Source organism: Giraffa tippelskirchi, chromosome 3 (assembly GCF_054371585.1).
Source record: "Giraffa tippelskirchi isolate mGirTip1 chromosome 3, T2T-mGirTip1v1.2.pri, whole genome shotgun sequence".
In the NCBI taxonomy this organism is placed as follows: Eukaryota; Metazoa; Chordata; class Mammalia; order Artiodactyla; family Giraffidae; genus Giraffa; species Giraffa tippelskirchi.
Genome location: NC_137277.1, coordinates 138,930,541 through 138,947,278, shown reverse-complemented (window position 1 = coordinate 138,947,278; position 16,738 = coordinate 138,930,541). Strand labels below are relative to the sequence as shown.

The 16,738-nt window shown below is 43.3% G+C and overlaps 1 long non-coding RNA gene across 1 annotated transcript; it reads right to left on the bottom strand.

The window, feature by feature from the left end:
• Positions 1 to 3,380: 3,380 nt before the first annotated feature.
• Positions 3,381 to 15,682, bottom strand: LOC145542489 (uncharacterized). Its single transcript, XR_014079893.1, has 8 exons — positions 15,605 to 15,682; positions 12,195 to 12,337; positions 7,578 to 9,000; positions 6,672 to 6,737; positions 5,884 to 5,932; positions 4,482 to 4,568; positions 4,196 to 4,347; positions 3,381 to 3,489 (listed from the first exon to the last, which is right to left on the bottom strand). It is a non-coding gene; the product is annotated as an uncharacterized LOC145542489 (long non-coding RNA).
• Between the last annotated feature and the right edge of the window lie 1,056 nt (positions 15,683 to 16,738).

Genomic DNA, 16,738 nt, shown 5'->3' with positions numbered 1-16,738 from the left:
TTTCAACTTAGGCTCAACTAGAGAAAGTCAAATATGCATCCCTAACCAATTTACACAGCAATTCCCCAGTTCTAGTTAGCTGCTTACAGCTTTTTCATGCCAACAGCCTCCAGTCAGGATAGACCTGAAGCCTTTCCTTTTTCTATACAAAGTTTTAATTTGAATTTCATGTTGAAACTATTTTCATATAGTTTAAAAAGTTAAAATGTTAAGGCTCCCTGATGGAAACACATACTTAATCCTCATAAATATTTCAACCTGCAAAGTTATATTTCATTACACCTACTGAAAGGAAAATAGGAAGAAATATGATTAAAATATAATGAAGAAGAACACCAAGGGAGAGTGAGATAGAATGAGTCTCTTCCCATGTGTGTTATAACACACATAAACAAGGGTGAAGTTGGCTCCCAGGAGGAAATAAAAAAGGCCAGGATAGTATAAGTGTCTTACAGAGGAGGAGATGGTTTGTTCCCTTAATATTAAGAAATGGTAAAGTGTTTGTTGTATGTACCCATACGTATTATGGATTATTCTGATTAAAAGGAGTTAAATCTCAGAGAAAGGTGGAGGGAATGAAGATGAAAGTAACTATGACTGGGGAGAATTCCAGGTTACCATCATTTTATCCTTCAAAGACTTCTCCAAGTGATCAAAGAACATGAACAATTCAGGACAAAATAATTTTAACCAAACTGATTTACAGAAAATACTGTGAGGTACCTGTGTGAGGTACAGTGGGTCAAGGCTAGGTTTCTCAAAGATGATTCATGGAGTCCCCTAGGTTCATGGTGGCCTCTTAGCATGAAAACACCCTAAGAAGTATCCCCACTCAACCACATGTCTGGATACTTGACAACACATGGACAACAGGGGATTAAGGGGATGGATTGATACTTTGAAGGTGATAATTATAACGTCTGGGAAACAGTGAGCACTCAAAGAGATATCCTAAAAATTAGTCTTTGATTAGCGGCAACAGGAATTAGTGGGGAATCAAAGAGCCCCATCACCTGTAAGTGATAAAAGTAGAAGACAGTAGGGAGGCAGAGAATTGACCATAGCCTGCTGGTGTATGCCTTAAGCAAGAGTGATTTTTTTTTTTTTTAAAGCTCAGGCTTGATGTTTCAGCCATTGCCAGGCAGATTATTTCCTTTGTGCGCCAGGTTCTGTGCTTTCCCACCGATTTTTCATTTGGCTCTCTTACACTAATAACCTCACAGAAACCCTCTTCTTTCATGCACAGTGAAGCAGTAAACTCCTCATTCTATCTCTCCCTGTGAAGCGGATGCTGTGTCAAAATGCTGTTGACACCCAGAAATAGATCCACATAGATATACCCAGCTGATTTTTTATAAATGTGAGAAAGCAATTCAATGAAGATAGGATAGCCTTTAAGTAAATGGTGCTGGAGCAGTTGGGCATCGTAGAAAAAACAGAAAGAGAGAAAAGAAGAAAGGAAAAAGGAAGAAATGAGCCTTGACCTAAGTCTCACACATCATACAAAAATTAACTCAAAATGGATCGTAGACTTAAATGTAATACATAAAACTTTTAGAGTGAGAAAAAACAGTCTTTGTGACCTAAGACTACGTAGAGTTTTTAGACTTGGCATCAAAACCACAATCCATGAAAGCAAAAAAATTCAACAAATTGCACCTCATTAAGTTTAAAACTTCTGCTCTGTGAGAGCCCATGTGAAGAAGATGGGAAGAAAAGTTGTAAACGGGAGAAAATATTTGCAAAATAACTATGTGGCAAAGGATTAATATCTATAATGTGAAGAATTCTCAAAACTCAAGATTTAAAAAGGCAAACAATCCAATTAGAAAAGAGGCAAAAAAAAAAAAAAAGACATTAATAGACATTTCACCAAAGAGGATATACAGATAGCAAATAAATACTTGAAAAGATGGAGATAAAATCACACAGGTGATAAAATCATATGAAACTTTGTACACGAGTGTGCCTGAACCTATAGGCACACACACAAATAAGCACATGCAAGTAAGACTGGGAAGATCTTAATAGGATCAGTAAATTTTGTCAATGTCTATAGCCTGCCTGTGATATTATACTATAGTTTAGCAAAACGTTACCACTGAAGGAAACTGGATAAGCTGTACAACAAATCTCTTTGCCCTGTTCCTTACAACTGTATGTGAACTAACAACTATCTCAATCAAAAAAAATATGTATATGTATATGCTGTTGACGGAGTAAAAACAAAACTAAAAACACATGCCAGAAAACTAAACTGAAATACGTTCTTTTGAAGGTAATTCTGACCTTTCTAGATATTTGTATGTTTACATATGTCCATACCATACCCCCCAAAATTTTTAATTTAAATAACTTTAATTTTTATCATAATGGTAATAATGAATTGTAGAAAAGAAAAATATAGTTGTAAAAGGAAAATAAAATAAAAAGCACTTCTAATCCCAACGCCCAACAATAACTTGAGATTTGACTTTGAAAATATGCCATAATATGACTTTTAGCTTTTACCATTTTAGTAATTATATTTAATGGTCTCACAAGTATCTGAGGCTCTCTTGAAATATGTATTTTTTTAATTTTCATTTTTAAAATAATAAAGGGGGCAAGCATGTAGGCGGTTACTGATTAAGCCCGATAATAGTGAGATTGGGTAGTCATGGGAGTGAAGCAGGGTTTGTTGAGCAGGGGATATACAGAGAGCAAGCGAACAGCCATCTTGAATGGCCTGACCATACGCTGCATCCTTACATACCCTGCTGACCCTAGCAGTCCTGGTCTACCCCTCTTGTGGGAAATCCATAGGGTCAGCTATGTAGAGGTGCACTGCAACCAATTACCCAAATGCAACACAGACACCAGCAGTTAAAGAGTATCAGGAGAAAGACACTCAGTTGACTAAAGACAGTAATTTTCTAAGAGGTGGACAAACTTTGGAGCCAAGTACTCACTGGTTCAATTTTTCATTGACCAGAGGAAATTCAGAGGAGAATGACAATAGCGTCTTACTATAGACCCAGCAATAGGACTTCTTTGAAGTGAGACCACCTCTGTCACCCAGGATGCAGATTCCTTCCTCTCAGACTAGGGATGAAATTTAAGATGTTTAATAGGCACAATGCAGGTAAGTTCATGGCCATTAAGCAGAATACGAACAGTAACCGCATTCTGAGATAATACTAGCCCTGTGTGTGATTTTTGTCCTGGCCTGCAGTTCCACACCATCTGTCCACCCTCAGTCCTCACAGCCGGTGCCAAATACTGGAGAGGCACTGTAGCAACAGAAGATAGGTTTCTTACAATCGTGCCTTTCTCTAGTAGGGTAGGGGACACAGATTAATTACCCTAGTAGTCAGGTGGGGCCAGGTAGAAGACAGGTGAAATCTGTAAATCCTTTTTTAATTCTATTCTCTACGGGGTAGCAAACCCAAATCACCAAGAACTTACCTTACCAGGGCCATTTCGTAGTGTGTTCACCTGGGGTAGATCCTGTGAGAAGGACAAAAGTGAGTTTTTATCCTGACTGACAGTTGGCAATGGTTCTTTGGTGGCCACAAAGAACCATTGGTCAACAGTTGACCACAGTTGATCTTGAATTGTGTTGACCAGTTGCCTGAGTTAACTTGGCACAGGCACTGGGACAATTGCTCCTACAATGTTTGGTTATAGTTCACAGGGCTTGGCCTAGTCCCCTGGCCCACGGTTGAGAGAGCAGTTTCCCGTCTCAATCTTTTTAAGTGGTCCATTCACAGTTTAGCAGCAGCTGGGTTGTAAGGAAGGTGGAAGTGCCAGTGTATGCCATCTTTACTGGTCCAGTCCTGAACTTCATGGTTCTTGGTTTACTGATGTCTGCAGGAGGCCTGTATGTTACGCACAGCTGTTCCAGCCCCCGAGCAGTGGTTTTTCGCGTTGCTTGACGGCTCCAGGAAGACTTGTAATGTCTTCTGGCTGTTGTAACACATCATGGACTGCATCTGGCTGTTGTTTCATTACACTGTTGTTGCTCTGGCGCCCCAGAGCTGGGACCAGAAGCCCATGGGTACTCTTTAATTATTTTGCCATTGCCACAGGCCCCAACCAGACCTGTCTGAGTAACTGGCCATGACCAATTCATAAGACTGTCCCTAAGTTAATAATCCTGAATCCTGTGTCTGTAATTGTTTAGTGGGGGTGGGTCAGGTGGTGTTTCTCTTACCTGAGCAGATAACACCAAAGTATTTCATAGATCATCCCGGTGCTTGCATTTTGTCTGTATTCACCAGCCACAGCCTGTGCAGTCAGATGAGCCATGAGTGGGGGCTGCTACTTTTAAAATGGAGAGAGGCTCTGAGGTTTACAGGATATCACCTGTATAGTGTGAGAGAAAGACATTGTTTATGGTGCTCAGCTGCCCCAGGGCCCCGCGTGTGAGTAGACGGCCACCTCAGGATTACCCCCCAAATTGTGTTCCCATCCTTATTTCCCAGCACCGTGTTGCTCACAGAATCTCCTCGGCCTCCTAGCTGGCTCCCCAGTTGTTGGACTGTACCCCACAGGCCTGCACGCCTTGCAGTTGTCCAGCCTCACAACTGAAGAAAAGAGCCCAGAGACAGCAACAGAGACATTTATTGGACAAGGAATCCTACATACCTGAAGCAAAGGATCCCAGTGTGACACCCCAGCACGTATCGTAGACAGCAGGCAGGACCTAACAACAGACTTCGCCACTCGAGATAGAGGAGGCTACCATTTACAGGGATAATTGATGTCAGGTGGGTCATCAGTTACCAGGGAAACCAGCTGCTGGGGCAGCGGACAAGCACATAGGCAGTTACCGATTAAGCTCTATAATTAAAAGATTGGGTAGTCATGGGTGTGAAGCGGGAGCTGGTCAAGCAGGAGGTGTACAGAGTGCAAGAGAACAGCCATCTGGAGTGGCGTGACAATACATAAGGGTATATATTTTAGGAGAGGCAGAGACCTGCAATATCTATCAAAGACTCAGAGACTGTCCCTCCTGGATTTCTGCAGGCTTTACTGTGCCTCCCACATCTGAGAAACATGTATATTTAACAAGTTTCCTTCATATAAAAAGAAAAGAAGGGGGCTTCCCTGGTGGTCCAGTGTTTAAGAATCCACCTTGCAATGCAAAGAATCCCTGATCTGGGAGGGTTGCACATGCCACAGAGCAACTAAGGCTGAAAGCTGCAACTACTGAGCCATGTGCTGCAACTACTGAAGCCCACGTACCTAGAGCCTGTGTGCAACAAGAGAAGCCACTGCAATGAGAAGCCCGCGTACCACAAGGAAGAGTAGCCTCCACTTGCCACAACTAGAAAAAGCCTGCACATAAGAACAAAGGCCCACCGCAGCCAAAAAATAAAATAAATAAATAAACCTTAAAAGAAAAGAAGAAAAATAAGCAGCACACTTCTAGGGGGTCAAATTCTGCAGCCCTGGCTCGGTTCCCATTAGTAGGTAAAATCTGATTTTTTGGGTCCACTTGTACCCACCTGTAATGGATTCTCCTAGGATGCAGGTAATAGACACTGACATTTCAGAAGGCCTCCAAAGTAGAATTCACTGGAAAGAGCATCCTGCCTCATGCAGGAAACAACCAAAAAGTGCATGATTATATATTTCCCAGTCTTCGGCATTGCAGTGCCATAAAAGGGCAATAGCCTCTCTCAAGCTAAAAGGGATAAAATAGGAAACTCTAAAGGCACAAAAGTAAGTGCAATGTTACTTCATTCCAGGAGAGGTTGCCAGCATCCACGGTAGCACCTGGCAGGCCCTGGAAACGACTGTACTTTCTGCGGTGGAAACACTAGTTGAAATGCTCTACCTTTACCGCTGATGAGACTGTCTTGCCTGGAAGCCACCTATGCTTTTTCTCTGCTTCACCGAATTGCACTTACTCTGTATTTTTCTTGCTGTATATCAATGCATCCTTCTGTGGAGGAAAGGGATATAAGGAGAAGAGCTGACAGATCAAAGAAATGCTATTTTCCCTCCTGTCTGTAACTGTCTCCTCATTCAGGGCTTGATTCGCTGTGCAGTCAGAAACTCTAACCTAGGCAAAAAGTATCCGAAAGCAGTGCCAGGGCACACCGTGGTTGGCATCCACTCTGGAAATTCGAAGCCAGCTCATCAGTTTCCTCCCACAGGCCTGGGGGAGATATTCAAGCAAATCGGTGCCAGGCTAATTTAAGATGTGATAGGAAACAGATTTTAGCCAGCCAAAATTTTTTTTTTTTCCCTCAGACAGGAAATAAAAACAAGACATTTCCTAGGATATTATTTGGAACGTGAAATGAAAGAAGATGGATGCATCATCCCTGTGAGCTGCTGCAGCTCCAGAAGTGAAGGCTGACAGAGGTGGAGAGCAGGGCTGTATGTGGTCAGCACATGTGTCAGGAATCTCTAGATGTCACTGAAATCAGTGTGTCCGCCGAGCGTAAAGCAAGCAGATGGGCCCGAAATGAGGCTATTCTCAAGGAACAAAGGGTTTCTGCTCTGGGTACATACTGACCTTTATGACAGCTACCAATGTTGCCTCAATGGCTGTGCTGAAAAGGGCACAGGCTGTTATGTTTCCACTTAGCTGTGAACACAGAACAGCCAATCCCTGAGAATTGTTTTATCTAGATTTATAACTCAGGGGAGGAAGTAACTCCACACGACACACTCACCTTTGCTGACTGCCCTTCCTTCTCTGCATTTCACTCTGTTTCATATCCGAAGACCAGGTCTTGGCTCTGCAAATGTAGATTCTTCTAACACTGACTGATTCACCAACAAGGCAAGCTAGTATTGTTTAAAGAATTTTTGTTCCAAAACCAACAACAGCACTTCAAAATTACATAACATCTTCCCTTCAGTGTTCTTAACAGTTCCTAGACATTACCTCACTAAACCAACACTTTCAAAAGCTTTTGATAAAGGCAAAAGTGGGTGCCCACTAACACCCCTGCCCTTCACCTGTGTTATCAGTGTGATATTGTAAAACAAAGCCTGCCCTGGAGGAAGGCGGTCTCACTTCTCCACTTATTGTTTGTAAAGCTCACACGTCTCATCTGACAAATACAGAGACTGAAGCAAATGATTTGCACAGACCTTTCCAGTCCTGCGAGCCTATGAAATTCTAAAATGAAGAAAGGTTCTCATTAAGAGTGCCAACTCGCCACATTTAAAAGCAGGCTTAACTTTAACATCCAGCTCTATTTCCTTGAAAGGAAAATGAATATACTCACTCGGCCCAGTTTCTGTGCCACCCAGATCCACTCATTATCACCTAGTCATCAAAGCTGGGCTTTGGCCATTAGCTTTCTTCCCTAACTAGGTAGGGCCTGGCTGCAGCCCATGCATTGCTGCCGCCTTAAGGCCCGGTTCCTGCTGCTGGAGTTGTCACCACAGACTGAACAGTTTCAGCAGTCATGACCATCCAAGGAGGACAGACTACTGTGGCCAAGCATTGCCTGTCTTGGGCCTTCAGAAGCTCCAGGCACTCCTTGGAGGGGATGATGATGAGCTTGGATTTGGGGGGAAGTTGACACAATGGGGTGAAATTAGACCAGGGACATGAAATGAAAGCCTACCTGCATGTAAACAGCTTGCCCATCTCCTCCAATCAGTTCGGTTCAGTCACTCAGTCGTGTCTGACTCTTTGTGACCCCATGAATCGCAGCACGCCAGGTCTCCCTGTCCATCACCAACTCCCGGAGTTTACCCAAACCCATGTCCATCGAGTCGGTGATGCTATCCAATCATCTCATCCTCTGTCGTCCCCTTCTCCTCCTGCCCCCAATCCTTCCCAGCATTAGGGTCTTTTCCAATGAGTCAACTCTTCGCATGAGGTGGCCAAAGTATTGGAGTTTCAGCTTCAACATCAGTCCTTCCAATGAACAACCAGGACTAATCTCCTTTAGGATGGACAGGTTGGATCTTCTTGCAGTCCAAGGGACTCTCAAGAGTCCTCTCCAACACCACAGTTCAAAAACATCCATTCTTCAGTGCTCAGTTTTCTTCACTGTCCAACTCTCACATCCATACATGACCACTGGAAAAACCATAGCCTTGACTAGATGGACTTTTGTTGGCAAAGTAATGTCTCTGCTTTTAAATATGCTATCTAGGTTGGTCATAACCTTCCTTCCAAGGAGTAAGCGTCTTTTAATTTCATGGCTGCAATCACCATCAGCAGTGATTTTGGAGCCCCCCAAAATAAAGTCTGACACTGTTTCCACTGTTTCCCCATCTACTTCCCATGAAGTGATGGGACCAGATGCCATGATCTTAGTTTTCTGAATGTTGAGCTTTAAGCCAACTTTTTCAGTCTCCTCTTTCACTTTCATCAAGAGGCTCTTTAGTTCTTCTTCACTTTCTGCCATAAAGGTGGTGTCATCTGCATATCTGAGGTTATTGATATTTCTCCCAGCAATCTTGATTCCAGCTTGTGTTTCTTCCAGCCCAGTGTTTCTCATGATGTACTCTGCATATAAGTTAAATAAGCAGGGTGACAATATACAGCCTTGATGTACTCCTTTTCCTATTTGGAACCAGTCTGTTGTTCCATGTCCAGTTCTCCTCCAATAGACAGTTCCAAATGCAGTTATTGTCACGTGGTTCCTCTGGCAATGTCTCTTTAAGATTGAGCAACTAATGCGCTTGGGGTGAGTCTCTGGCTAGCTTGGTCATGCTCCTCCTTGAGTTGGTTCTTTCTCATTCCTATCCTCATTTCTCTTTTTCCCTTGGGATTCCACCCAGCAATAAAGTCTGGGTGTAGAAAATTTTGGCTCAAGTTCTGTTTTCTAAGAACCTCAGCAAAGACAGTGGTGTTGGGAGTGCCCTTAGAAACCAGGCATTCAAACATTCAGGATAGAACTCTGGGTTCCCATTTATGGTGGTAAACTTGGTGTCCCCAGTCCCTGGCATGCAGCCATGTCACAACTGCTAAATTATTCAACTGGTATGTGGTAAAGGTGGAAGGAAAGATATTGGTGTGTCAAGTGGCTGCTGTACCTGATGAATAAAGGGGAAGTGATAATTACCAGGACTGTCTTATGGGGTGGCTGCTTTTGATGGCTTTGGGAAATTTGAAAAAAGGAGGCTAATTGCCCACTTATAGAATGCTGTGAGAACCAGAGGGTCTCTGTGGCAGCTTTTAAAATCTCTTGTTTCCTGCAAGGCAGACAAAGAAGAAAATTACATCCAGAATTGCATGTTATAGGGTGGCAAACTTTCAATGTAGACAAAACACACAGCCTCAAAATGCTCTTGTGTCAAAGTAAGGGTCTAGAGAGGAAAGGAGTGTAAATTTGAGTCCTGGAATGGGGACATTTGAAGGGACATTCATTGTGAATGTCCACATGTCCCTGTCCCTCCCTCCTGGTTAGGAGAAAAGGCCCTTTCTCCCTCCTCACAGGAGAAAAATCTTCTTCTTGTCCTGAGACAATGCAATGATCTCATGTGAAGTCTTGTTTTCCTCTGCCCCACTGCCTTCAGGTTGATAATCATGGTAACATCCCAGGACAGTCTGGTCACGGGGAGTGCTTTGATCTACAGGGTTGGCTGGTGACAGGTGATGGATCCTGACCAGCCTAGGAGTGGGATGGATGGACAGCCAGCAAAGATGTTGTGTTCTCATTCTCTCACTTTAGCTCTCAGATTGCTATAAAGAAGGCACAGTATCAAGAGTGGACCAGAGCCAAAAGGAGCTGCACCCAGTCCAGGCTGTAGTGAGGGCTGCCATGCCACCTGATCCATGTGATTCATCTGGTTGGAAGGTTCTAAAGGCATCTGTGGGTGAGAATATTGTGTAGACTCCTTGTAAAAGTCTCATGAGAAGAATCATGGTACAGACTCTTCTGATTCTGGAGCACAGTTATATCTTTTGTGGCAGAAAACACCTCCCTATTTGGAAAACTAGCAAGATGCTCATCACAAATAAAAATTTAGTCCTCATCATGAACACCAAGTGGCTATGAAACAGAGCTGCCCTTCCTGAGTTGAGTGCTATCAGACCCAGCACACCACAGGTGCAGGCAGAGATGAGCAATGCATGACATAACGGAAGGGGTACATTCAGCATCAGACTGAAGTCAGTCCAGGACACCTGAGGAAAGTACAGAGACAGGTGGCTTGGGCTCGTATTCCCTAACTCTGCTATACTAGTGCCTGTCCTTCAATCCACAGCCATGGATCATCGGGGGCTCTCTATGGCAACTGTCAGAGGAAGAAAGGACTTGGGCCTGGCTCAAAAAAGGCAGAGTGTCATATGCTGGATCCAGCCAGGGGTGAGCTGCTGCTCATGATTACCTTGAAAGGGGTTAATCCTTCCATTGGACAGAGTTAAGAGCAATACATTCGTTATCATTTTATATTGAAGAAGAAGTGGCCTGAGGAAAGGATATGTATTGACTCCTGAACAGTGGGAAATGATTGAATCAAACGGTCAGTACTAAGAAGGAACAAGACTTCAGACAACAATGTCTACCAAAACCACATGTACATAGACTAACAGGAGTGAACACAATGCATGCAAATCTCTTGCATGCATGCTAAGTCACTTCAGTCATGCCTGACTCTTTGTGACCCTATGAACTATAGCCCACCAAGCTCCTCTGTCCATGGGATTTCCCAGGCAAGAATACTGGAGTGCGTTGCCATGTTCTCCTCCAGAGGATCTTCCCGACCCAGCAGCTGAACCCAAATCTCTTACATTTCCAGTATTGGCAGGTGGGTTCTTTACCTCTAGCACCACCTGGGAAGCCCTGCAGATCTGTTATCACATATTAATACTTACACTGGAGTGGGGTATCCATTCCCTTCTTCAGAAGATCTTCCTGATCCAGGGATCAAACCCAGGTATCCTGCATTTCTGGCAGATTCTCTATTGTCTGAGTCACCAGGGAAGCCTTACTAGAGAACAAGTCTCACACAAAGTTCTCAACACCAAGTAGACAATGAACATCAATCAGCTTGTTACTGAGTCATCCAGTGCTTATACAAAGGGGCCACGAAACCAGTGTGGCAAGAATGGAAACTGAGCATGGGTCAAAAATACATGGGTTCGCTCTCAAGAAGGCTGAGTCCAGTTTCTGCTGCTACTGAATTCCCTACCTGCCAGGATCAGAGACTGACGCTAATCCCTCAATATGGCTTCAATCTTGGAAAGACCTGCTAACCAGCTGGTAGCAGGCCAGTTACATTAGACTCCTTCTACCTTGAGAGAGAAGTGATCCATCAAACTGATACTCTAGAGATGGGCTTGCCCTCCTTGCACACAGTGCCCGTTCCAACACCACCATCTATGAATCCCCATAACACCTAATCTACTAACTTTATACATATGACATTTCCTCAGAGTAAAGGACTCATTTTATAGCAATGGAAGTGCAACACCAGGCTCATAGCTATAGAGTTTATTAGTTTTAAAATGTATTATGTCACTTGGAAGCAGTTAACTTGATAGAACATTGGAATGGCATTTTGAAATCTCAGCTAAGGTACCAGCAAAGGGACAAAAGCTTGTGGGGCTGGGGCGCTATCCTTCATGGTGTAATTGATTAGATACGTAGACAGATTAAATAGAGACACATATCCTATGTGATATAGATTTGACCCTGTTCCACCATAACTCTAAATGACCCACTTGCAGAATTTGAGCTTCTCATTCCCACAAACTTAGTCTCTGTTAAGTTAAGATGTTCTAAGTCCCAGAGTAGGAACTCTTTAGCCAAGGTTTCCACTGACCAAGAGTCCAACTGCCAACTGACCACTGGGTTCCACAAGCCAGTGATCTAGTAGGTTAAAAAGAGTTACTATACTGGCAGGCATGATTGATGATGATTCCCTTGAGGAGCCAGGGTTGCTGCTACAGAGAGGAGTATGACTAGAACCCAAGGTATTCACAGAGGCTTCTCTTGGCTCTTCTGTGTCCAATAAATATCTATTAAAGGGTAATATGTCAAAAGTGTTCTGATAAGAATCAGGCAACTAAGGGCTGAAACCTATCAGAAATGAAGGTCTGTGTCACTATACCAGGCAAGCAACCAAACCAGACAAAAATGTTGGTCAAGGGTAAGGAAAATCCAGAATGGGTGGTCAGGGGATGAACAGTGAGTGTTAGTGCTGTCCAGGGAGCAGCAGCAAGGGATATAACTAGGTTTATTTACCTTCTTTAAGACTTTTAAGATATTGCAACTGACCATTACCTCAAAGGATTGGACTTGTATTTCCCCTTTCAGGAACAGTAAGAACTTCTCATTATCCTGTGGATAATAAAGTCAGGATATCAGGTCTGAGTGGCCAAGGAAGCAGTCTTGACAAACCTCTCCTCTCCTCTTCTTTGGGTTTCCTGTGAAAGGACAACTATCATGTTGCCAGCATCATATTCACTCACAGACTCTGTCATGATGCTTCTCCTCATCAAAGATAGAATTGGGGTGTTCCTGTGAACCCAGTCCAAAGATTAAGTCTTGATAAACTGTAACTAGGGAAGCACTGGGATGGGGGAGGGGAAAAAGTCAGGAGAGCAGGGGATCAAGAGACATCTTGATTCCAATGTTGGTTCTAGGAACTGTAGGAAGAGCCCGCACATGCTGCCCCAAGGGTATTGTTTTTAGTCACTGAGTCGTGTTTAACTCTTTGTGACCCGGTGGATTGTAGCCCACCAGGCTCCTCTGTCCTTGGAATTTCCCAGGCAAGAACACTGGAGTGGGTTGCCATCCCCTCCTCCAGGGAATCTTCCTGACCAAGGGATCAAACTCATGCCTCCTGCATTGCAGGCAGATTCTTTACCACTGCACCACCTGGGAAGACCTGCCCCAAGGGTGTAAAGTGGTTCAGTTCAGTCACTCAGTGGTGTCCAACTCTTTGCGACCCCATGGACTGCACAACGCCAGGCTTTCCTGTTGATCACAAACCCCCAGAGTTTACTCCAACTCATGTCCATAAAGCCTGTCGTGTCATCGAAGCATCTCATCCTCTGTCATCCCCTGCTCCTCCTGCCTTCAATCTTTCCCAGCAACAGTGTCTTTTCAAATGAGTCAATTCTTTGCATCAGATGGCCAAAGTATCGGAGTTTCAGCTTCAGCATCAGTCCTTCCAATGAACACCCAGGACTGATCTCCTTTAGGATGGACTGGTTGGATCTCCTTGCAGTCCAAGGGACTCTCAAGAGTCTTCTCCAATGCCACGTTCAAAAGCGTCAATACTTCAGCACTCAGCTTTTGTTATAGTCCAACTCTCACATCCATACATGGCTACTGGAAAAACCATAGTCTTGACTAGACGCACCTTTGTTGGCAAAGTAATGTCTCTGCTTTTTAATATGCTGTCTAGGTTGATCATAGCTTTTCTTCCAGGAATCAAGTGTCTTTAATTTCATGGCTGAAATCACCATCTGCAGTGATTTTGGAGCCCCTCAAAATAAAGTCTCTCACTGTTTCCTTTGTTTCCCCATCTGTCTGCCATGAAGTGATGGGACCGGATGCCATGATCTTAGTTTTCTGAATGTTGAGCTTTAAGCCAACTTTTTCACTCTCCTTTTTCACTTTCATCAAGAGGCTCTTTAGTTCTTCTTCGCTTTCTGCCATAAGGGGAGTGACATCTGCATATCTGAGATTATTGATATTTCTCTCAGCAATCTTGATTCCAGCTTTTGCTTCATCCATTCCGGCATTTTGCATGATGTACTCTGCATAGAAGTTAAATAAGTAGGGTGACAATATATAGCCTTGATGTACTCCTTTTCCTATTTGGAACCAGTCTGTTGTTCCATGTCCAGTTCTAACTGTTGCTTCTTGACCTGCATACAGATTTCTCAGGAGGCAGGTCAGGTGGTCTAGCAGTCCCATATCTTTAAGAATTTCCCACAGTTTGTTGTGATCCACACAGTCAAAGGCTTTGGTGTAGTCAATAAAGCAGAAGTAGATGCTTTTCTGAAACTCCCTTGCTTTTTTGATGATCCAACGATGTTGGAAATTTGATCTCTGGTTCCTCTGCCTTTTCTAAATCCAGCTTGAACATCTGGAAGTTCACAGTTCACATACCATTGAAGCCTGGCTTGGAGAATCTTCAGCATTACTTTGCTAGCATGTGAGATGAGTGCAACGGTGCAGTGGTTTGAGCATTCTTTGGCATTGCCTTTCTTTGGGATTGGAATGAAAACTGACCTTTTCCAGTCCTGTGGCCACTGCTGAGTTTTCCAAATTTGCTGGCATATTGAGTGCAACACTTTCACAGCATTATCTTTTAGGATTTGAAGTAGCTCAACTGGAATTCCATCACCTCCACTAGCTTTGTTCATAGTGATGCTCCCTAAGGCCCACTTGACTTCGCATTCTAGGATGTCTGGCTCTAGGTGAGTGATCACATCATCTTGGTTATCTGGATCATGAAGATCTTTTGTGTATAGTTCTTCTGTGTATTCTTGTCACCTCTTCTTAATATCTTCTGCTTCTGTGAGGTCCATACCATTTCTGTCCTTAAGTGTGCCCATCTTTGCATGAAATGTTCCCTTGACACCTCTAACTTTCTTGAAGAGATCTCTAGTGTATCCCAATTTATAGTTTTCCTCTATTTCTTTGCACTGATCACTGAGGAAGGCTTTCTTATCTCTCCTTGCTATTCTTTAGAACTCTGCATTCAAATAGGTATATCTTTCCTTTTCTCCTTTGCCTTTAGCTTCTCTTCTTTTCTCAGCTATTTGTAAGGTCTCATTAGACAACCATTTTACCTTTTTACATTTCTTTTTCTTGGGGATGGTCTTGATCTCTGCCTCCTGTACAATGTCACGAACCTCCATCTATAGTTCTTCAGGCACTCTATCAGATCTAATCCCTTCAATCTATTTGTCGATTTAATTTAGGTCATACTTGAATGGTCTAGTGGTTTCCCCTACTTTCTTCAATTTAAAAATGTTTTTGATGTTCAGTAAGGCTGAGGCTCTGGTTTGTGTCTCTGTGAACCCCAAAGGACCTGGCCCTAACTGTAGCCAGTTAACACCCTGAAGTTTTTGATGGGTTGAACTGTGGTAAGGTGATCAACTTGTTTTGGTTTTCCTAGGACTCCCTTGGTTTTACTACTAAAAATCCCACTTCTTCTGAGCCTCTTCCATCCCAGCAAATCCAGCCACTGGTCACCACAGTGTGCTGTGCTGAAACCCTCCTTACCTCCCAAGAGAAGCAGAGATTTAAGTCTGGCTTGTGCTGGCAATAAAACAATTTATGTTTGGACAGGTGTGAATTACTTCATGATGCTTTCTGCCCCCGCCCTTGGGAAGAATCCTGAAACAAACAAAGAGCACCAGCCATGGGGCATTGTTCCTCGGTGACTTTATCATTTGCTGTGTCTAATTGGGAACTTTTCCAAAAACAGTTATGGCAATCTCCCATCTAAAGTAAAGTATAACTAGGCTCCCCTGGTGGCTCAGTGGTAAAGAATCCGCCCGCCCATGCTGGAGACACAGGTTCACTTCCTGGTTCTGGAAGATCCCATGTGCCACGGCCACACACCGCAACTAGAGAGCAGCCTCAGCTCGCCACATCTAGAGAAAAGTTCGCCCAGCAACAAAGACAGCCAAAAGTAAATAAATAAGTCTCAAAATAAGATATAATCTCACTGTTTTCTTCCATGACCCTGAGAGCAAAAGTCAGGACCTCACTAAGGAGGTGGCTATCCTGGTGGTGGGCATTAAACCAAGTCTGTGATTGGTTCTGCCCTCCTCTAGGTCACAGGAGCACCCATGACAACACAGGAGTGGGTCCACCGGGTGACCAGGACTGTCCTGCACGGCCAGACTTCCACCTTGGCAAAGATACACCTCTGTCTCTTACACATGGCATTTCTTTATTTCCTAGATCCATTTGCTTGAGCAGTATGTAGACAAATGTTTAGGATTCTAAATATTATTTGAGGCTGTAGACCAGAGCCATAGAGTCCCTGAGTTTGAGGGAAATGGCTGAGAGGAGAGAACGAAGGATGCTGACACTTCATCAACCTCCCACCTCCAAGCACCCTGAGACACTCCCTTTTCATTTACTTTAGCTTCTGGGCATTCACACCAAGTTCTGCCTCATGAAAATACTCTTTTTTTTTGCTAAAATGTTTGAAAAGAACAAAAATAGAAGATTTAAAATATTTATAACCTTTACCTGTAAAGATATGATCATGAATACTTTAAACCACTTTAAGTGCTGAAATAATCCCAACAGGCAATATCTTAAGCCACATAAATATTTCTTTTTTTCTTCATTTCCAAATATAGTATTCTCCCACCTTCCTGCTTTTTTTTTTTTTTTAAGTGTTAAGGCTGAAAACGTGAATGATTAGATTCAAAATCCAGCCCTGCTGTTTCATAGCTTTCTTACTGTGACAAGTGAATTTAAGCTACATGAGTCTCTGTTGCTCTGTGTGTAACATGAGTATAGTAATACTGACTTTCTGGATTCTGTGAGGGTTAAATGAAATACCGCACATCAAGTGTCTGGTATGTAGTTGCTTAATAAATGGTAACTACTCTTCTACTATGGTAACTACTATTTTAATTAACGGAAGTTATGAAGCTTCATAACTGAAGAGTTTTCTGATACGAATTTGGGAAAGGATGGCAGAAGATGCTCAAAGTGTGAACTCATCTTGCTATCCTGCCCCCCAAACCTCCTTCTGTGCTTTGAATATGTTGTTCTCAACTGCCTGCAGTCCCGTTTCTCACTGTCTTCACCAGACTAACCACTAATGCTCCCCCAGGGCTCAG